General features: G+C 38.6%; 1 protein-coding gene and 1 long non-coding RNA gene across 2 annotated transcripts in view; both read left to right on the plus strand.

The window, feature by feature from the left end:
* The window catches only part of UVRAG (UV radiation resistance associated), a 254326-nt gene that overhangs the window by 205997 nt on the left and 25082 nt on the right, over window positions 1-23247 (plus strand). The gene's annotated exons all lie outside the window — the stretch shown is intronic.
* Window positions 72-23245, plus strand: LOC116666479. The gene is made up of 3 exons (XR_004323362.1): window positions 72-82; window positions 5927-5932; window positions 20275-23245. It is a non-coding gene; the product is annotated as an uncharacterized LOC116666479 (long non-coding RNA).

The raw sequence follows: 23247 nt of genomic DNA on the forward strand, positions 1-23247 counted from the left end.
TTTATGCCCCACCCCCTTCTAATAGAAAGTGATAATTTTCTACCTTATTTTTTTTTAGAGGAACATCATTAGGGTAGAAAATGTGCCAAGGTTGTCTGTACCAGTGATGCTCAAAGTGTGTTCCACAGATCAGCATGTTACCCGTCTGTGGCAAAATACGGAACTTGTACCAAGTGTAAGTCAGCTATGTCTATAAACACACTGCTTAGTTCAGATGCATTTTTTTTATATCAAGACATTCTCAATGAAGAAAGCAGTGTATTTAATTATATTCTGACACAAGCTCCTTAGTTAATGCATATTGGCACTTTGAGTAGCATCGTGGTTTAGTCAAATACAAAAAGCAAAATATAATACATCTTTTTAAAAATCAGATTTTCTTTTTCTCTGTGTATGAGACTTCATCATATGTGTCCTGCTTGTCTGCTATGGAAGAAACCACCCAAAGCTGGGCATTGGCCAATTCTTACATATGTCAGTGATAGCCAATGGCAATGTTAGCATTGGTCAGCTTCAGGGCCTGTGATCAGATGTCAAAGCAGGCAGGTTTGTCAGTCATATTTCTAGGCCCTCTTCCCAACTCATTTATCAGCAAATACTCACTGAGCTTCTCCCTGCGAGGTACCGTGTGCCTGCTGAGACATGCTGCTCTGTTACGCCCTTGCTGAGCCCACAGGTTGTGACGCTCCGCTAAAATGCACTTTCCTTCACAGGTCCAGGGACATCAAAGTCCCATTCCCTCAGTGATGCAAAGGTGACTTTATCTCCCAGTTACATATTTACAGTTCAAAATTTGAGCCTATTAATGAAAGGATGTAAGACAAATTTTTTTCTTAATTGATTCTTCAATTCTTAATTGAAATATGATCGGTTTACAATGTTCTATGTCTGGTATACAGCATAAAGTTTCAGTCATACATATTTGTTTTCATCTTTCTCATTATAGGTTGCTGCAAGCCATTGAATGTAGTTCCCTGTACTATACAGTATAAACTTGTTGTTTCTCTATTTTATATATACTAGTTGGTATCTGCAAATCTCAAACTCCCAATTTATCCCTTCCCACTCCCTTTCCCCGCGGTAATGGTAAGTTTGTTTTCCATGATGACACATTTTTTAACTTGGATGCCCTAACTTAATCTATGAGCTATAATCTTTCTTTAGTTCTTTTCACCACGTATTCCAGAAATACTTGTCATCACATATCTATAAAGCTGCTAACTTCTGCCCTAAAGTAGGTATTGAATTTTCCCGCAACCTTTTTTACTTTGGTAACCTTCTTCTATGGAATGACCTTGGGCAAGGAGACATGAATCCAGGAAGCCAATGAGACCTGTTCCTTGTATGTTTAAGGATTTAAGGTATTGGCTGTATATTGTTTTTAATTGCATTGAAAGGTATCCTGTCATATTTGAAACTAATTAGATGGAGATTTGGTGTATTTTTTTTCCCATATCTTCCCAGATCTTTGATGGTTTGTTAACATTGATGTAGTAGACCAGAAATATCTAATTTTGCCTTCATAGTTTTAAAAACTAAAGTGCATGTTTCATAAAATTAAAGTGTCCCAGGAGTCAGTTAATATAAAGTAATATTTTACCAAGGTCATAAGTGATTTAATACGGAAGATCGTATTTTATCGTAACCATAACGGACCTAACAAAACCTAGGCAAATTGCTAGTTTAGAAATGATCTGAACTGATTTTCTCCCCAAAAACAAAATCCACGAGATTGCGTATATATGACAACAGGCATTATTTCATTGATCCCCAAGGCTGTAGATCTAGCAGCAGCTATTATAACATGTTTTGTTTTTATTATTGCACTGTTTAGTTAGTCATCCAAATTCTAGCCATTTCTGTTTATAGCAAGATACAGCAGCCCAGACCAGGCAGCACAGCTAGTCATACCTTTTTATTGATGTAATTCGACTTATTTTGGTTCGCTTCCTAGCGTCTAGCATTTTGTGAAGCCCTAACATAAATTATTGGCTTGTATAACCCACTGCATCACCTTCACCCAGAGATTTGCTGCCTGTGCAGTTCCTTCATTTTCAAGTGTGAGAGATTTATTTTTCCTTAGCAAGTCCTCATGTTTCTGCACGCGTGCACATGCACACATGCTTGTGAATGTATGTGGGCATACAGGAATGCCAATGAGATAGTAACATATTCTTGGTTAATTCCTGCATGAAATTCTGGAGAAATCTTTTAGCTTATAGATTCTGGTTGCTGTGTTCTGAGGTTGACTTGATCATGAACATTATGGTAGTATTTTGTTCCAGTTTTGCTTATTTTTCCTGGGAATTCTGACTAATCAGGACTCTATACACTTCATGTCCTCAGTGAATTGACTGCATAACTGACCAATTGATATTTCATAAGCCAGTGTGAATGGCTAAGATAGTATTACAAATATTGTGCATCAGATCAGGCACTTGAGCCCTCATAGCACCCTATAAGATCGATGGAATTGTCCCTGCTTTACAAATGAGGACTTTGAAGCTCAGAAAAATTAAACACCTTACCCAAGGTCATATGTTTGTAGATGAAGGATCAGGATACTTTATCAAAAGAGTTTGTGTACATTATTTTATTTGATCCTTGTAACAGTCTTTGAGGTGGACAGAATAAATTCTTTTCTAATCCCATTTTAGAGCTGAGTAAAGAAGTTTAATAACTTACCCGTGGCCACTATAGTGGGCCTCTCCTCTGAACCCTGATATTACTTGGCATTTATTAAAGTTTATAGGCCAATAGTGGCACTGGTCACACCATTGTAGTGCCCCTGTGGTTTCCCATTGGCTGATTTCTGTGAAGTGATTTGATATTGTCTCCAAGGTGGAGTCCCTGCTCACATACCTGAAGCACTCTTATAATGAAAAACAACAGGGGGAAAAGAGCCTTTCAGATCTGTTCACGTCATCCCCCTGCTTAAAACCTTCAAGTAGTTTCCAAAGGCTGCCTTCCCACAACCCTCCCCCCTCAAAAACAAAAACAAAAGAATACTTTAGCGTGGCAGAGGCTTCACATGATCTGTCTTCTTCCTCCCTTTCAGCCTCACCTTCTGCTGCCTCTTACCCTAAAACCCCTGCCACTGGCCCTTTAAGCCAGAGAGCTGAACTTCTTCACTGAGGTGAGGCCCACCTTCTGCTTTTGCTTCTTTGACTCCCTTTGCCTGATCTCTCCCATCATCCACGGGCTCCCCCTCCTCGTTCTCCACTGTCCAGCCAGGCTGTCTCTTCTTCTGTGAAGCCTTTCTTTACCATCCTGGGCGGAGTTATTATTCATCTTCTGTTCTCCGTGCTAAATGTTGTTTAAAAACTGCCAAGGATCTCAATATTCTCATATCCATGCTATTTATTGTGTGTGTGTGTCTCTCCGCTACTGGACTGATAAACTGTTTAAGGATGAGAGATGGAAGTTTTCTCATCCCTTTCTCCTAACCCAGTGCCAAGCACACAAAATGGACTCAGGAAGGTTTGTGCCTGGAAGACAGAATGAATCAGTGACCTTCCTATGTGGACTAAGGACAAAGAATTCAACACTGAAGGGAATAGCCTGCCATTTGAAAGGAGAGGGAGACTGCACATTTGTATCAGATGAAATTACTGTCTTCATGTATTAATGTGCTTGGCTTTTGCATGTGTCTAGGAAGATAATGCAGGGCTTTGAGAAGCGGAGTGAGATGAAGGAGAAATTATACAGTAAATGAGCGTTTCCCTCAATCATTCCTTTGGTAATAAATTGTTATATGTTACTGAGTGCCTTTTTCTCTTCTAGTCAAACAAAGAGCTGACAAATGTTTTCAAAGTGTTATCAGCATTTTCTAATAGTTTGTCTTTCACTGACATTTTTAGTTAATTAATTCAGATGCAGTAATAAATTGCTGCCCTTGTGCATAACCCAACTAGTGTATTTATAATGGCGATATAGGACAGATTGTTACCAGCTCACAAGGATGTGTGATGTGATGCCATTTGAAGCTCTGAAAATGGAGGGGGAAAGATTGTGTCTTTAGATAACTCAACCCTGAGTTCTGGCCCATTAATTATATTATACTTGCTATTAGTTTAAAGAGTCAAATAATTCCTTAGGTTTATTAGGAAAACAGTATTTCTCCCTGTTCCTCAAAGGCAACCGCTTTCAGTAATTTTAAGAGAGTCTCTTTTAGTATTTGCCTCCAAATCACTAAATAACCTGATAGTAATGCGACTTCTTAGAGTTTGTTTTAGGATTGATTATCACTGATTTCCTTCAGTGAAAGAGGAGAATTTAGCTCCCTTTCACCACCTCTTTACTGCACTCATATCCCTTTCTACCAGTATAGGTTAGCATTTAAAACTACTGCTTCTATGTAAATTTCCCTCATAGAAAAGCCATGCAGTATATACTATGATTACTTTTTTCCTACCTAATGTTTTTTTGTTTTCTTTGAAGTTTATGATTCTCTTATTTTCACTTTGAATAATTTTCAATTTGCCCCAAAATCTCTAGCAGTTATCTAAATCTCCTCAAGGTGTTCACATGTGACAGATACACAGTCAATTACTTGTCAGGTATTCAGTCAATTTAATCTTTAGAAGAAATCTCTCCTGGAGCCTTCTGACCTGCTCCAATCTCTCTGCTCTCTATGCCTTTACTATAATCCTGGGGATTCCTATCCCTTCTTTTGTGTTGAAATCCATTTCCTGAATGGATTCCATGTCTTCCTCTTTTTCAGTTTACTTTCTTGTTTTCTTGGAGCATTTCCTCCTATAGCTTCCTGAGAAATGGTGTAGGGAGGTAAATTTTAGTGACTTTGTAAATCAGAAAATATCTTTATTCCTTTCTGGCTTCATTATATTTTAGCTTCCAGGGTTACTTTTGAAAAACCTAAAGATAATTTGATTCCCCCTTTTTAAAATGTGATCCGTTTACTTACTTTGTTTTGCTTCCTTTTGTTTTCTTTCTGGAAATTTGTAGGGATTCCTCTTGTCCTCAAGTGTTTTGAAATTTCAGACTGATGAGCCTTTGAGTTTATTTTTATCCATTGTGCTAGGTACTTAGTGGATCCTTTTAGTCTGAAAATTCAAGTCATTAAATCCTGGGAAATTTCTTTGAATTATTTTGTTTATGATTTCTTCTCTCTTTTTTTTTTTTCTCTCTCTTTCTGGACTACTATTATTTAGGTATTAGATTTCCCACACTTATCCTCTAATGTTCTTATCTCTTCTCTTCTATTTTCCATCTCTGTCTTTTTTGTTCTGCCTCCAGAGAGATTCCCTTAACTTTACATCTTGCCCTTCTGGTTTTCATTTTTCATATTTTGAATTGCCAAGGGCTCTTTTTCTCTGAATAGCATCCTGTGTAGTATTTTCCTGTATCCATCTGAGCATATTAATGATTTAAACAATTTTTATTCTTGTTTTTGTTTTTGGTTTGATCTTGATAATATCATTTGCCTTAGAAGCTTTTCTTACAAGTTTGGTGATACTTGATTGCATATTTCTTTTTAAGAGGAAAGGACTGGAAAACACTGAAAGCTCTTCATGTCTGGACAGAGGTTGTTAACTGTGGGGTTCACTGTAGGGTCATTTGGCTGGGCTCTTTTCTTGAGGAAACACCTAATGTTACTCTGCTCGGGCCTTTCGTCTTGGGCTTGTCAAGACTCTCTCAGTTATCCACCTATGAAGTATTTGCCTGTATTCTGGAAGCAGAGTGGAGGGGAAAGAGGACTGGTGGTCTCAGCATTTAATATGCATACCCTCATTTGATCACCTTGTTTTCAATACAGCCCTTAATTGTGCTGTTTCTCTCTCCAAAGAATAAAATTCTAGTTTATTTGCTAAGATTTAAGAGTGATTGTTGCCTGACTCTGTGGAGGGGATCTGGAAATACAATTGTCTTACAGATTTTCAACTACTCTTCCTGTTTTTTAATTGAGGTATAAGTGACATACAACACTGTATCAGTGTCAGGTGCATAACATATGATTCACTATTTGTATACGTTGCAAAATGGTCACCCAGTCTTCGTTCCTAACCCCAGTTTTTACTGCTGCTTTAAGAAGTACATGGAGCTCTCAGTTCCAGAGCCAGATAGTTGTTATTGAAGTGTAGCTCACATCGCCTCTCAGCCCCACTCTTCTGGCTTTGGGTTCAACTTTTTAAAGTCTGCGAAGTTAGTTACCACTTGTCCATCTGCTTTTCAGCTTCCAAAATTTTGTTATTATTATAACCTCTCCTGTTCTCTCTCTTTGTTGGATTTGCATATAAGCACAATACGTACCAGGCACAATAATTTAAAACATTACTGTCTTCTCATTAGAAACAATGGAAACAAAAAGAGAGAAAATCCCATTACTAACGTGTTATTGGAGTTTCTGGAGGTTGCAAAAGTAAATGTACATGCTTCAGTGTGCCGTCTTAACACACAAGTCCCCAAAAGAAGTTTTTAATGGAGGAAGAAGGTTTTTAAAAGGTAAAAGAAAACAGTGAACTTTAAAATGTTCTTTTTATTTTAACCAAACTCAGCCTGATTTTATTGCATTTCCAACAGTAGAAGAATGAGATCCAAATACAACTAGTGAACGTCTAAAAACCACAACCAGGCTTTTCTGAATATTTGTCTTTTCTTGGTCAAGAATTAAAATCTAGAGAGTTACAGAACTTAGAGATCAGAAATATTTCCTCTAATTTCCAACACTTTTCTCCAGTATTCCTAAGAGTTATCTTTTTTGATGAGACACTAAGTGATGAGGAATGTATTAACTTTTGAGACCATTTACACATTTAGACTGTGAAAATAAGGAGGGAAGTAGGTTAGAAGACTGGTTCTGTCTCTCTGTAATGTTTATCCATAATATACATGTTATAAAAACAGTATCTTGGGAACAGCGTTATTTGATATTCTGGGGCTTTAAATCAGATAGGTCAGAGTTTTATTGGTCTTATTATTTGTGTAACCTTTAGGAATTGCTTTACACTCGGAACCTGTATCTTCATCTGCGATGCAAAGATTAAATACAGCGGCCCACCACATCTGCTGGTTTGGCATCTGCAGATATGGTGGGCCCATGTACTACGTCATTTTATATAAGGCACTTAAATATCTGCAGATTTTTGTATCTGCGGGGTTCCTGGAACCAATCCCCCACTGATACCAAGGGACGTTTGAGGGTTTGTAAACTTTAAATAGGGTATAGTATTAAAGAACCTGGCAAAGAGCTTGGCACATAGAAGCTCAGCATTAAATGATACCCAGTTTTCCTCTTATTGATTTAATCAGGGAAAGCTTTTTCAGTGTATAACATTTGGTCTATACCTACAGAGAGGGTAGGATTTTAATAGACAAGCCAGAGATGGAGAGGACTAGGACAGACCTTCCAGACTAAAGGAATAGCATGGCAAAGGTATAGCTGTGTCAAGAATCAAAGTCTGAGACTTGTTTAAGGAATGGCAAGTATTTCTGGGTGTTTGGATTCTGGTGTGGAGCACATGAAAGGATGCAGCATAATGTGAGTGAGGCTGGGATGGTTTTAACACAGGGCATCTCGGCAGGAAAATTTAAGTCGGTGTTCTCACATATTGCAGTTCTGAGTGAGACAGCCAAAACAAAGATCCGTTGGGGACTCAAGGATCCCTTTGTTAAAACTTACTTTTAATATGGCTATTTAACAACTTGATCTGATAGAAATCAAAATTGTAATGGAAATTATTGATAAACCTGGAAAAATGTATGTTACATATATAGTTACTCTAAACAAGTCAAAAACATAAGTAAAGAATATGACCAAGGGAAGAAGATCACTATCTTCATATTTCAAAGGCTGTCGGGGGAAGAAGGAGTAAAATTCGACCTTGCTGATGGCTTAAATTAATATAAATAGATAGAAATCAGAAAGGGGGGATTTGGGGTTCACATGAGAAATAGTATTTTTTGTCAGACAGAACTGCCCAACAATGGAATGGAAAGCTTGGGGGATGAATCTGGTCATTAGAGGCGTATATACTAAAGCTAGATAGATGATTGTCAAAGATGCCCTAGAAAATGGGTCTATTCTGTGAAAAGGTAAAACCAAGTGCCTTCTAAGGTTCTCCTCTTTTTCATATGATTCTGTGCCTGACCAGGACTCTTACATCATCTCAGTGTAAACCTTGCATCAAGCTTTGCCCAGAACAGCCTGTTGCATGAGCTAGGACTTTGAGGACTGTTACAAATACCCAGAGGCAGTCCCTTTCTTTAGTCAACTGTTTCAGCTGCTTCAGAGTCCTCCAGTAGCTGTCACTAGAGCAGACTCGTGATGGTGCCTTAACCAGGGACTTCGCAGTTCTGTCGAACACAGTGAGGCAGTCTCATCCACGTGAAGCCTTTGGTGCTGTTCCGTCGACCTCACGGACATCCTCACCCAAACAGGAGCCTCCAGACACCTTGAGACGGGGCTTGCCAGCCCCTTGTGGCCATAGAACTCTTTTTTTCTCTTTATCTTAACTGAAACCTGAACCCCTTCCATTGGAGACTTGTTTTCTGATACTCCACAAGAGCCAGAAGGGGATGGAGGAGGGAGGGGTGCGTAGTTTGTCGTTTCTCCAGACTATGACTTTTCCCTTCTCCTGTAAAAACATCATCCTTCTTTGGAGATGTTTAACTGTTCACTCTCCATCACACCCAGTCACTGTCATCTGACATGCTAGTTACTTCTTTGGGGCACTCGGAGCTTGGAACCTTGCTTACGGTCTTTCTAGGCTGTTACTCCTATAGTAACTATGCTCTATCCTAAAGTCGTCCCTTGTTTTTCCTGCACCAAACTGTGTGCTGCTTCCCATATTCTCGCTTGCTTCTGTGCTTTTACGCATACAGTTTCCTCTATTCGGAATACTATTTCCCTACTCTTTACCTAATAAGATCCATCTTGCACTGTGTGGCCAAGTAGGTCATCACTTCTTTTCCAAACATACCTGTCTCCCCTAGACTTGGTTAGGCATCCTTCCTGAGTTCCTATCATTTTCTCTAATGTGCTATTTATTACTCTTTCATATATTTATGTTTTGGATTTTTTAATGTCTTCCATTTTATTATTACCTTAAAAGCAGGAACTGCCTCTTCTTTATTTTGTAACTTCTGCCCATGGCTTCGCCTATAGAAGGTGTTCAGTACCTACTGGCTGAGTGCACACGTGATTCCAGCTGCTTGTCTTCTTTGTACTTATTACAGGACTGAAGGTGGAACAAAAAGAAGTAGACTTGGTGTTGCTGCTCTAGCTAGTTTATATCTAGCTCAAGTTCTGTTTGAAATGTATATGTTCTTACTTGTTAAATAAATACACTACACACACACACACTGATGGATTTAGGTTCAGAACGTAAGTCTGCCTTTTACCTCCTATAGTTCTACGCTTTTTACCTGTCACCCCACTTTTGTGTTTCTGTCAATTTTCCGATCCCCTCACTTCAGTCTTTTGGCATTTCTTAGCTTCAAAATATTGTGAATATATTGTTCACCGTGGATGTTTCTTTTTTGGTGACTCTTGTCTTTTAAGACTGTGGTCTGTTACATCCACGACATGTCTGATTTCATTGAGACCAAAAATAACAACATATAGTCTTAACTAAAGGAAGCTGGAAAGTAATGAGGGAAGTAGGAAGAAAAGGCACAGCATTAATGGTTTAGTATAAAAAACAGTACTGTCCTTAGGAATAGCTATTGAGGAAAAGGGATGAGAACTAACAATTGTGAAATACTTATAACTCACAGACTGTGTTGGGAGTTTTACATACATTATTGTATTTATTCCATCCAGTAATGCTATGAAGCAGATGTTGTTATATGCATTATGTAGATGAGGAACCGGAGCCTCAGAGGGGTTAAGTGACTTGCTCAAGGTCACAAAGGTGTTAGCTTGCAAACCTGGAATTCCAACCCAAGACCTTTTCACATTTTAGTTCCTCTCCTATACTACATACATTTTAAATTGGCTTTTTATTAGATTATTTTTGATTTAAGAATTTTGGAAGTTAGCTAGGAGGTTAATGTGAAAGTGACAGTTTGATGATAGAAGATAATGTGGTTCATTAACCTTGGCATAGTTCTTGAACAGCTAATTGATTTGATGGGGTGGTTTTGTGTCATAACCTGTTCAAAGATTATAAATAAATAATGCCAGCGAGTAATACTTAAATACCAATGGAGCTCTCATTTACCAAATCTCATTAACACAATCTAAAATTTGTGCTGATTTTTTTGTATTATTTTGGGGGTTTTTTTAGACAGTTGTCCAAAAATAGATTATTAACATATTGCATAAACTTCATTCTCAGTTCACTTTGTCCAGAAAAAATTGTATTCCCACTTTATTGTAAGAAATTAAATCAAATGATTCCTTGGCCAATCCTTTCTTCCTCTCCTCAACACCCTGCTACATATACACATTCCTCTTCATATACACCTATATGTATACATATCCACGCTACATATACATGTTCCTCTAATGCACTTACCTACCTGTGAGCTTCTTAGGCTCTTTCCTCCATCTACACTGACTTGCCTTCTTTCCCAGTATTTACTGCCCAGCTTGGCTCAGCTCTGTTTCCGTCAGATTATGGCTTAGGTCCCTACACTTCAAGAAAGCTTTTCCCAGAGATTTCTCCGTAAGTCAAATAAGCAAATATGGATTTCATCCCTGCAATTTGCAACTCAGTTCCCAAGAAAAGTTTATTAATTACCATGTACTTGGCATGATGTTAGTTGTCAGGTATTTTATGATAAATAAAATAGATCTCTGCCATTAACACTGTCCTGTTGTAAGTATTATGTAGGATCTACAGGAGCAAATTATGTAATCTCTCTGTATCTCAGTTTCTTCATCTGTAACATGGGGATGATAATAGTACCTGCTTTGTCATAATTCTTACAATGAGGATTGAATAAGTTAGTATTTGTATAGTACTTGAGAAGGGCCTAGCATATAGAAAATGGTGTAGAATTGTTTTATTTACCAAAATAAAACTGAACTTTGCAATTACTTTATCTAATTCTAAAAAGTCCTATTGGTATCTTTACTAGTATCAAAATACATTTATAGATTGGTTTGTAGAAAAATGTCATCTTGATAATAACAGATCTTCCTATCCAAGAATAGGGTGAGTTTCCATTTATTAAGACCTCCTTTTGCACCCTTTAACATGTTGATCACCATGTCACACAAATCTGAGTGACAGTTGTGTTTCCTCAAGGGCACCCACTCCACAGTGGGCAGTCAGAGTGTTAATAGAATATTAAGGTTTTCTTGATGTAGATCTCACCATTTGGTTATATTTCTTTGTAGATATTTTATATTTGTTGCTATTTAAAAAAGGCATCGTGTCAGAGTCTAATTCACTGTTATTTATATAAAGGAAGACTACTAATTTTTGTTCTTAAATTTTCTACTCAATTTGTGATGAGTCTTCAGTTGGTTTGCTTAGATTTTCTAGATGTATAATCATATTTCTAAAAATTGGTCATTTTTACCTCTTCCCCTCCCCCCAGTTTTTCTAGTTTTTAATTCTTTCTCTTACCTGATTTGTGTTAATTAACTGTGGTAGGTAGTGAACATCTTTATTTATATTGTGGTTTTTGACTTGTGACCATTATACTTAAAAAAGATCATTATATACAATCTGGTATGTTTTTCCAGTTTGATAAACAAGGTCACTTAATGCTGTGCTTTGCTTTAACAACCAAAGATTTTGTCCTGTTCTGAACTAGTTAATTCATCTATTCTTTAGTTTTTCAGTCTGTCTTCCAAAAACTTGAACATCCAAATTTGGCTCTGAGCCTGACAGGATCTTACAAAATATTTTAGAGAATCTGGAGAACAAAAACTCAGACTCCTCAAAATAGATAAAGTTGGGGATAATTCTTCAGTGTCTCAAACCCCTTCCCCTTGAGCACTTAAAGTATATCCCAGCATGTATTTCATGTTCAAAATATGATTCGCTAACTAAAACCTCCGTGTCCTTGTGGAGAGCTGTCCCCATTGTGCCTGACACATGGTAGACACCCAGTGTTACCTGCCCATTGAGGAGCTGCTCAGGCCACATTCTCACCATGCATTCACTCCAGGTATCTTCAGGTAAAGGGCAGAAGTAAACTTTTCCACCTGTATTAGTTTTCTCTTGCTTTATAACAAATTAGCACAAATTTCACAGCTTACACAACATGCATGTTTGTACCTCTGAGTTCTGTAGGTCAGAACTCTGGGCAGGCTCATCTGGTTTCTCTGCTTGGGGGCTGAAAAGGCCAGAATCAAGGCGTTGGTCAGGCTGGACTCCTATCTGGAGACTCTTGGGAATAATCCACTTCCAAGCTCATTTAAATTGTTGGCAGAATCCAGTCCCTTGCTGCCGTAGGTCTAAGGTTCCCGCTTATTTGCTGGCTTTCAGCCAGGGCCACTCTTCGCTCCTAGAGGCCCCCTGCATTCCTTCTCACATGGCCCCTCCATCTTCTGACCAAAATGTCCCATCAAGCCCTTCTCACAGCTCAGATCTCTCAGAACTTTTCCTTCTGCTGCCTGCCAGAGAGAACTCTCCGCTTTTAAAGGCTCCTGTGATTAGACTATGCCTGTCCAGATAATCTCCCTTTGCCATAACCATAAAATAACCAGGGGAGTAACCCCAGGGCTAAAGGTCATGGGGGTCATCTGAAAATTCTGCCTGTTCTCCCACCCCTCAGGCTCTTGTAGAAAGTTGTACTTGCTTCTGGGTTCACTTAGTTGTCATTTGTTTAAGAGGCAAGCTCCTTCGGGGTGGTGTCCATGGCTGAGTCACTTTGTGATACCCTGTCACACCTTGCACACGTTGCCTGTAGGAGATTACATATCTAATGACTTAATTATACTTTCTGTTAAATGAATTGTGCAATCCAAAGAAGAGCAAAATTATTACAGACCAAATTGTAAGAGCATCCGTCCAGTTGGAGGGGCAGTGTGCACTTCACAGTTAATTACCATTTTGTAGTTCTTTGGTTTTGCTTTTCTTTTTTTGGAAGCTCCATTTATTTACGGTCAACCAGAGAAACTGAACAATGGACACAGGGGCTTGGACTCTAATGCAATTCGAGTGAGGTCAGAATTCCACAAAAAAAATCTCACAAGACATGAAGTAGATATTATAGTAAAATTAATATTTTAAGGGGAAAAAACATTAATAAGAGAAAAGAGCATTCTGGAAAACTGTTCCATTTAGGGCACCTCATTACTGGATACTTTGAGGGAAACTGGAGGAAGTTCAGAGACATAAAGAATGATGAGGAGGCTGTAGGGATTAACTTACAAGCAAAGATTTTAAACAACTTAAATATGTATAGCTTGACTGGATAACAGCTGAGTCGAGATGCAACTGTTGTCACATGTCTAATATCAAGAGAAGGAAAGTGTTTCCCTGAAGAGCTGAGAGTCTCTTTCTAAGTATTGGAATTAAATGAGGAATGAGAAAACAATCTTTTTAAACCAACTTGTAAGCAGTGTTTCAACTGTGTGTGGGGATGTGACATGTCAGAGTTGAGTTCAAAGCCCGGCTCTTCTGCTTGCTACCTGTGAAAATTCAGACAACTCCTTTAACCTTTTCAACTTTGTCATGTGTAGGATAGGAATTATACAGCCTATCTCTTGGGGTCATTATGAAGATTAAATGAGATGATGTAAGTAAGCCATCAGGTCCCATGCCTGGCCACAGGCTGCAAATCGAGAAGAATAGTAAATGTTACTGGTATTCCCAATATCATTTTCAGTCTTCAGTGGTTAAGAGTTCAGAGTGCTAGAGTCAGACAAACCAGGGTACAAAATCAAGCTCTACCGCTTATTAACTCTACCTCTGAGCCTCCAAACATAAGCCTGTGCCCAAATGTTTATAGCACCTTAATTCATAATAGCCCAAACAGGGGACAACCCAAATGTCTACCAACCAGCATGCAGATAAACAATTTGTTGTATAGTCATACAATGGGATACTGCTCAGCGATAAAAAGGAACCAAGTACTCATACATGCAACAGCATGAGTGAATCTCAAAAGCAAATGAAAGAAGGCAGACACCAGAAGCTAAATATTCTACAGTTCCATTTATAAGACATTCTAGAAAACTGTCTCTGCTCTGTTAAACTGTGGTCTCCTTGACCTGATCCAGCTCTCCACTCCAAGATCAAAGCCAGTGAACTGGAAGCAGAAATGGCTAAACTTGATCCATTTAGGGAACAGGTTTCAGCTCCCAAGGGTATCAGGAATCCAGATTTGGCCAAAGGTCACTATGAGGTAGCTTGAGGCATATCAGAGTGCACAGGACTGTTCATACAAGGGCAGGGAGCCAGGGCGGAGCCTCCTGGTCCTGACACTGTGAACATCTGCTCTGATGGATCCTACACAAGTTTGTCCACTCACATAGCCTCCAGCCTCCAGAGAACATAACCTTTCTTTGATGACCACTAGTTAAAGCTGATTACAGTGCTATCAAGGGTCTGATTTACTTGCCTGTGATAAATTTCCAGTTGTGCTTTGCTTGTGTATTTGCAGTATGCTGAGTGACCCTCCTCAGTAACTCGCAAGAACTGGCAGTGATGGAGACCACACTTACAGATTAGGTTGACCCCAGAGTTGCATCAGTTTAATAGTGCTTCTAGTTATTTTCTGGCAGACATAAGAATCTGAAGCAAAGGACCATCTTAATTGAAGTGTTTTTAATATGACAGATTTTATAATGATAAATTTGGCTCAGATATAACCTGTACCTCGTTAAAAACAACATATGATGCAAAGAAAAGAGCCTGTGATTAGAACTTACAAACTCAGATTCTGGTCCCTGGACTCAACCTGGTTATCCTTAGCAAGGCCACTTAACCTCTCACTTACCTCCCAGGGTAAATGAAGCAGGTGGATTGATGCTCTCAAAGTGCCATTTAGCTCAAATATGAACCCCATGATTCTAAGAGTAGTTGGTAGTATGATTGGGAGGAGAAATAGAAGAAACTTCTCCATTCTTACTCCTAAGACCTTTTAGACTTGACTTGTAGGCTCTTCAGACTTCAGAATGGCAGGCCTCAGCTGTGTCCGGTATTTACATTATAACATACCTGTTTTGGAAAAGAACTGGCAAGGTTTATAAATGAGGATGGAAAAGTACTTAGGTTGTTCTTGCAGCAAGAGGCCCATAATCAAGTTTTTATACTTTTCCTTCGAGGTATATATTTGCAGTGACTCACTGTGAGAAACAATGTTATTGCTTGTATTAAATATTCTTTAAGTAGCTTTTCCATATCTTTGAAAGAGCTGTATTTTCTTCTAGGAAGGCAGATTTCATTTTTGACGTGGTGGTGCCCTTTTTTTAAAGCTCTTAATCTAGTTCTTTTTATGTCAGTAAAACCTTAGCATTTAAAAATGAATTGAAATATCGATAACTAGTCCTCTAGAGATTTTTGACTACATAAGCCAGAGTTCTAAAGTTAAGTCTTTGATGCATGTGTACATTTTTAATTTCTTATTTTCTCAGTTCCTCCAGACCCGTTCTCTTTGTAGTCACATTCACTCTAATCCCATCACGAAAGTGTGGATCTGTTCGTAACCTCTACTGAAGCATTGTATTAATCCACATTCCCTCACGGTAACAGACGGTTTGTATCAAACGTATCATGCAGCTTAGCTCAGGTCCCATATGGAACTCATAAGGCACGCAATAAGTGGCCTTGTGTAGATGAATAAGGTTTGGAAGGGTAAGAGAGAGAAAGAGGGAGAGAGAGCGTCGTCTAAACCGAATTTTTCCTGCCAAAACCTAAATGACAAAATGATTCTTGAACCCCCAGAGTCTTTCCTGGCCTGGAAAAATTGTGTTTAAAAAATAAAAATAAAGTTGAGCCCTTTGATATTAAATTAGACCTCTTAGCTCAATAGGAGGATGTTCACTGAGTACAAGAACTCTGCATCTATTTTCTCAAAAGTACAGGCACACTTATTTTTAAATATGATCTCCAGAGCTGCAAAGGGTCTTACCTAGTCAGTGGAGCACCATTTATCAAGCTGTATGAACTAGTTTATTTCAACTACAAGAGCTCTAGCATCATGGCTGATCTGCCTACATAGTGATTTGAGATGAACCCACCATGTGGCTTTGAAAAAATACCGTATTTTTATACAGAAAGGTGATGTGGGAGAAGAAAACAGAAGATAGGTAATGGACTTGACATGGCCATAGGTGTCTGTTGAGGGATGGATGTATTCCTTGCTCTGGTTTTCTTCCCCTTTTTTTGTGTTCCAGTAACCACAAAGCTAGATAGATCTTCCTGGTCATTTCAGTATAGGGATTTTCTTTTGCTAGTAGACAGTAGCATTTGTTCACTTCTTCAGGAAAACCACTGAACATTGCTTCTCCCCACTTCTCATCTAATTTATCATCTGTGTGTGGTTTTCACCTATTAGCCTACCAGAGAGTTGCACAAAAATTTAACTGCTCCCATGGAGTTCTAAACCAGTCAGAGTAGAGCTGAAATTCAAGCTAATTGAAACCAAAATCCCACTTAAAAACTGCTTAGACTCTGGGTGGTGGTGCAGTAGGAAGTTGTTACAAAAGGTGTTTATTTCAGAGACTAATTTGAAGCAGTTAGACAGACCCAAAGCAATATTTTATTTGCCCAGGTTTCTTGGCCTCTGCCTTCCCTGATCCAAAGTGAGAGCAGAGGGAGCTGCTTTGGGAGAAGTGTGGTGCTGATGGTGGTTGGTCAGGGCAGGTTTGGATGGAAGGTTGAAGTAAGATTTCTTAGAGAAAAGAGGACTTTGGTCTGTTAACCTGTCCTTCACAGGTGCCTCTGGGGTTGTTTTCCTCATTCAGTTTCCCACTTAAAACCCAGTAGTGGTAGCCCCTCAGCGGCTTTAATGAATACTCTAACAGTCTGGCCTCAGGGGTTTCTATTCTCTGTAAAAATCCTGATCGAACTCTTACAACAATTGTATGAGACAAACACTGTTGGTCCTGTTTTATAGACAAGGCTTAGGTTGGTTATGTACCTCGTTCAAGGTTACATCCATGATATGGTGAGAACAGACTGTGGGTCCAGGCTGGTCGTTCCAAAGACAGAGAGCTGACTCACAGTGCCTAGCCTGGTGGACACTGAGTAAATATTTGTTGTATGAATGGCATGTGTAGGAACTTAGTAAATATTGTTCTTTCTCCCCTTTGTCTATCCTTATTCTTTTCTCCTTGGCCTCGTTCCTTCTTTTTCTTCTTGTTTCTACCAGTACCTTACCAGAGAGTTAACTTGTTGAAGAAATACTTACTAAAAATTTTGATTTGCTCCTCTCCTGGAGTATTTACATTTTAATAGTGGGTCGTCCTTACCTGTCTAGTATAGCATAAGCCTGAACCCCATTTTACTCCCTCCATTTTTATATACGTCCCTTAAGGTGCCCAGAATTGTATCCTTTGTAGACTCTTCCATCAAACCTTACCTTTCAGTGAACAAAATTTGACACCCTCTTAGCCAACTTTGGCTTCTGACACCATCAGAAGCGACCAAAACCAGAAAAAGGGCTGAAAGGACCCATGTGCCTTGATCACTCGCATTGTGAACGTGCCAAACTTGCTCACGGTTATACGTCATGGGTGTGTCTGTCACCCAGGTCTCCTGACCACCCACATCTTGTGTCAGTCTTTCCGTTTCACTAGGTAATTATTTTAAAGATACTGATATGTATATGTGTTTATTGCTGACTCTCTGGAGTGCCTGTAGTCAGAAACTGAGCAAATTAGTAAAAATTAGCTTTTAAAAAAGTGAACTATATACTCTTAAGATTTTTTTCCTTTTATTTGAATTCTGTTTTTCTCCTTTTCTGGATCTCATCCTAATTAGTTAAGTGATAAACCATTTTTGAGCACCAGTTTAATGCCCAGCTTAGTGGTAGGTGTAATGGTGATGATGATAGCGTAGAGGGTATATTTGTAGCATGATGAGAACAGGTGTATTTTATTGAGCACCTACTGTGTACCAGATATTGTTTGGGGTACTCTATATACTTTATCTTAAACTTAACTTTACAAGGCAGACAACATCCCCACTTAAAAACCCAAAGTCAAACAATTGTAAGTAACAGCACTGGTGTTCACACCCAGATCTTCTGCCTTTAAGCTCATTCCAATATGTCGTCATGTCGCTCATTCCCTCCCATACAGCATTAATTTAACTTAATGTTTATCAAGTATCTTTCCGTTAGTCTGGGCTTTCCAAAGACAGAAAAGGAAAGGAGATGTAGGAAGGGGTTTGGGAGAAGGGTAAAATGCCCCTTTTCCTGGAGTAATTAGAGAGAGCTTTGTACAGGAGACAGACTGGTGTTGGCTCTTTGAGAGTGGATAGAATATGACCCGATGTAGGATGCCTAGAGAGAGACTTGGAGACCGGAAAGAGAGCTCTCGGCCAGAGTGGTGCAGCAGCAGGTGTAGTAGAGTCGACAACATTTTAGAAAATCATAAGTAAATAAATGAGTGATAAACTGAGTTGGCAGAATGGAGAAAACTAACTCCTAAAGCCTTCAAGAAGCAATGTAATTCAAGCCATAGAACTCCAGAAGAATGTAGGATTTGGAAGTATCAAGTACCTCATAGAGTGTAAGATAAGGAATAGGTTGAAAAATGGGAGGATTAGTTCAAAGTCTCTAGAAAGAGAAGTAGTTCACTCCCCCCACTCTGCATAAGCAAGCAGCTACCCCTGCACACACCCCAGTGGGTGACTGGAAGTTTACTTTCTGAAGAAAATGGAGCCCAAGAAGCTCTGAACTCTGAACTGCCTGGGATGCTGGGGCAAGAGGTAAGATGTCTTACTGAAAACAAGAGGATTCAGTCAAAGCCCTGCATACCAACCCTGAGCATCCCAATCACTTTTTCCTGCTTAACTCCCAAAATGCAATCCAGGTTAGATTCCTCAGGCAAAAGATTGGAGGTTGCCGTCTGAGAAAAAATAGTCCCAGCATTGAGAGCTACTCGATTGGCGTGTCCCCTACAGAAAGGGCTCATCCACTCATTTTGCAGCAAAACACCCTAGTCAGCAAGCACTGCCAGTGCGCAGACTATTTGACAGCTTTTTAAAGTCTCATTGCTAAAGATGAACTGACAACTAAAGATTACTTGACATTAAAGAAAGAAAAGCCTCTGACATTTCTTTTAAAGTCTGAAGCAAAAGAAAAAGAAAAAAGGAAACCCAGAAGTAACAGAAAACGGAGATGGAGGAGACAAAAAAAAAAAAAAGCCCAATAATAATGATGATAGGAAATAATCAGAATTAGAGCATAAAAGTTTTCCTATAGCGAGAACTCACTAGCAAGGAAAACAAAAGCAAAAATAAACAAATGGGACTACATCAAACTAAAAAGATTTTCCACAACAAAGGAAACTATCAACAAAACAAAAAGGCCACATACTGAATCCGAAAAGATATTTGCAAATGATACCAAAATTTTCAAAGAACTCATACAACTCAACATCAAAAAAAAAAAAAAAAAGAAAAAGAAAAACCAACCCAATTGGAAAATAGACAGAGGACCTGAATGCATTTTTCCAAAGCCACAGAGATGGCCAATAGACGCATGAAAAGATGCTTAACATCACTAATTATAAGGGAAGTGCAAATCAAAACCACAATGAGATATCACCTTACACCTGTCAGAATGACTATTATGAAAAAGATAAGAAATACCAGGTGTTCATGAGGATATGGAGAAAAAGGAACCCTTGTACACTGTTGGTGTAGCCACTATGGAAAACAGTATGGAGGTTTCTCAAAAAATTAAAAATAAAACTACCATACAATCCAACAGTTCCATTTCTGGGTATTTTTCCAAGAAAACAAAAACATTAATTTGCACCCCTATGTTCACTGTAGCATTATTCACAATAGTCAAGATATGGAAGTGCCCATCAATAGATGAATGGATAAAGAAGATGTAACATACATACACACACAGGAATATTACTCAGCCATAAAAAAGAATGAAATTTTGCCATTTGCAACAACATGGATGGAACTAAAGAGTATTATGCAAAGTGCAGTAAGTCAGACAAAAACAAATGCTGTATGATTTCACTTATATGTGGAATCTAAAAAACAAAATAAATGAACTAAGATAACAAAACAGAAATAGAGTCATAGCTACAGAGAACAAACAGGTGGTTGCCAGAGGGGTGGAGGGGGTGGGTAGTGGGGGCTGAGTGAAACAGGTGAGGGTAATTAAAAGGTACAAACTTTCAGTTATAAAATAAGTGAGGCACAGGGATGAAGTGTACAGTGTGGGGAATATAGTCAGTAATTATGCAATATCTTTGTGTGGTGACAGATGCTAACTAGACTTATCATAGTGATCACTTTGTAAGGTATAGAAATATCAAGTCACTATGATGTGCACCAGGGGGAAATGGGCTTGGTAGGTTATAGAGTGCCTCTCATCAGATTGGGGAGGATTTAAGGTTCTGTCGTAATTGGGGAAGGATCTAGAGCGATTGGTACACAGGCACTCAACAAGTCATACTATCAACAAGACAGGTACTCCAAGAGTGGGGGAAATGGCAGTCATCCCTTCAGGAAAAACAAATGAAGGGGCAAAAAATGAATAGTATATTACATGGCATAGCACTGAGCAGTATTTTTGTATATGTAAGGTAAACACCACAAATTGATTTAACAAAAAAATGTATGTTCAAAAATACTTGAACATCTTGAGAGGATGAGGAGAAGTAGATTTGGAGGGTAGACAGTTACACCCTCATGTTTTTTAATAAAAAGTTACTAGGTAACGTGTGGTTGAAAGGCGAAAATGTGCTAAGAAAAGAGTACTGTAAGAGAGCTAAATGCTCATTTTTCATAGAAGGAACACACATGATGTCCAAACGGGGAGGGAAAGAATAAGAAATATTAATATAAGGATATTATTTAGAAATATGAAGGTAAAGAAGAAACAACTGGAAGTGGTTACTATGGCAGAGCAAAGAACTTTTGCTTTTTCATTCATATAAGCCTTTTAGTAGTTTAGACTTAGTAACCAGTATGTAAACTTTATTTTAAAATTTTAGTATATGCAGATTATGTGTCAATTTCTATTTTAGTTCTGTATGTTGAAAATGAAAAAGGTGACATTTTAGAGTTGTTTTTAAGAGGTTGTAGCCTTGACTTTGTCCCTTAGCAGCCTGAGACCTTGGGCAGGACACTTGCCTGACTGAGTCTTAGTGTCTTCATGTATGAAAGGATGGAGGTTGGAAAAGATGATCTCTGTGATCTCTTTAAGCTGTAATATCCGAAGATTCTTTTATAAAATTAATAATGCTTTGCAGCAAATGAGGAGTTAAGACCTGGGTGGAGGCTTGAAATTCCCGCATTTTCTTTTCTTAGTTGAAATCAGACTTAGAAATTTTCATTGTGGTCTCTGAAAAGAATTCAACACCCACCTTCCATTGTTCCACTGTGGAGCCTGGGGCAGGCAATTGACTATGTACTGGCTCCGGGACACATAGCTTAGTGTTATTTTAGTATGGGGTGGGTTTTTTTGAGGGGGGAATATTTAATATTTTTCAGTATGAATCACAGGTGAAATTTCTGTGCCATGTGTAAACAATTTCACTTTTTTATTGAAACAATGAATTCAGGAATGTCATATTGGGATGTCAGCCATTTTGCTTTTATCAATGTATGGAAAAAATGCTTTTATATTAATATAAGAAGTGATGTCATTTAATATGGAGGAGATCTTATAATTCAAGGTCAGCAAATCTCAGGAGGTGATTTAGGTCACCAAGCTAGCTTTGGAAAAGGAAAAAAATATTTTCCCTTTGTCTTCTCAAGTTGTTTCTTTAAAACCAATTTTTTCCTCAGACTTTGGGGTAGCTGATGGAGTAGCATGGTTGTGAAAAAGAGGCTCCGGCTAATAATATCTTTGCCATTAAAACATGTGACGCTGGAGAATTTCCTTCCCCTTTTTGGGCTTCAGTTTTCCCATCTGCTCAAGGAAAGGATTGGCTTAAATAATATTCAAGATACATTTTAGCTTTAACATTCTATGTTTCTCCCTCCTTACTTTATGTGTGTATTCAGACCATTCAAGGGAACTGATTAGGTTTTGGGGTTTTCCTTAAAAGTTCAATGTAGTGAGAGTGAACTCTTTCTCTGTTAAAATGCCGTTCACTCACACAAGTGAAAAATCAATTGAGTACTTGATACAAATAAAAGAGGACTTCCTTTGTTTTGTTGGTAGTGGTTTTATTTTTTTAAATAAGGAAAATATTTAAAAGTTTAACTTCGCTGCATTTAGGTGCTGGAAAAATTTAGGTGCTGGAAAATAAAACTTCAAGACTGATGACCCTTCACATTTGTACCCAGTGTGCAGTTTACAAAGTACTTTCTTCATATATATTATGTCACATGAAAAATACAAGGCTGTGTCGTACACTTCCTGTGCAGTGTATGTGTGAGAGTGTGGATGAACATGCACGTCTGCTCACCTCCCATCTCTATTATAGTTGGTTAAGCAGATGGTATTCAGAGACAAAGTGAGAGGAAGCAAGGAACAGACAGATGAAAACCATTTAGCAAGTTACTCAAGGCACATAGACAAACACTGAATCTGAGAAAATCAACCTTTAGCAGAAATAAATAAAACTAAGAACAGATCTTGCCAGCAGGCCATTGTTTCCTCATGCTAGCTCTACAGCTCTGTGCTCTGGTTCTGGACAAAGACGAAAGTTAGATACACAAGAAAAATAATGTAAAGCACAGCCTCTGTCTAAAGTGGCTTGCCCTTTATTTGTGTAATAAGCATCGACTGAGCACTAGCACTGTGTCAGACACACTTGGGCATCAGTGATGGATACAACACGACCCTTACTCCTGATTGTACAAAGGGAAGGCTCAGTGAAAGAAGGGCTGAATGTGCTCAGAGTGCGTACTACCAGCCTTCAGTATCTAAAATGAACCCCTGGTTTTTCGGTATATATACCTGGAGTTGATGTTAGCAAACCCTACTAGGGTGTGTGAAATATCCTAATCCCTGACTTGGTCATTCTTAGTCTTCTCCAACCATGGGGGCAAGGGAACAGGAAACGAGGAGCCTGCCTTTAAACACCATCTGAAGAGTGTGGGTGGTGATGTTGGGATCGCACATTCACATCTCCTCTTTCAGAGTTTAAAAGGAAAAATAAAAAATGTTTAATGGATTATGTTTGGGAAGCGTTGCCTAGTGTCTGCCCAAATTCCTTTTAATTCTATTTTTCCG

This window comes from Camelus ferus, chromosome 10, assembly GCF_009834535.1.
Source record: "Camelus ferus isolate YT-003-E chromosome 10, BCGSAC_Cfer_1.0, whole genome shotgun sequence".
Taxonomy (NCBI): domain Eukaryota; kingdom Metazoa; phylum Chordata; class Mammalia; order Artiodactyla; family Camelidae; genus Camelus; species Camelus ferus.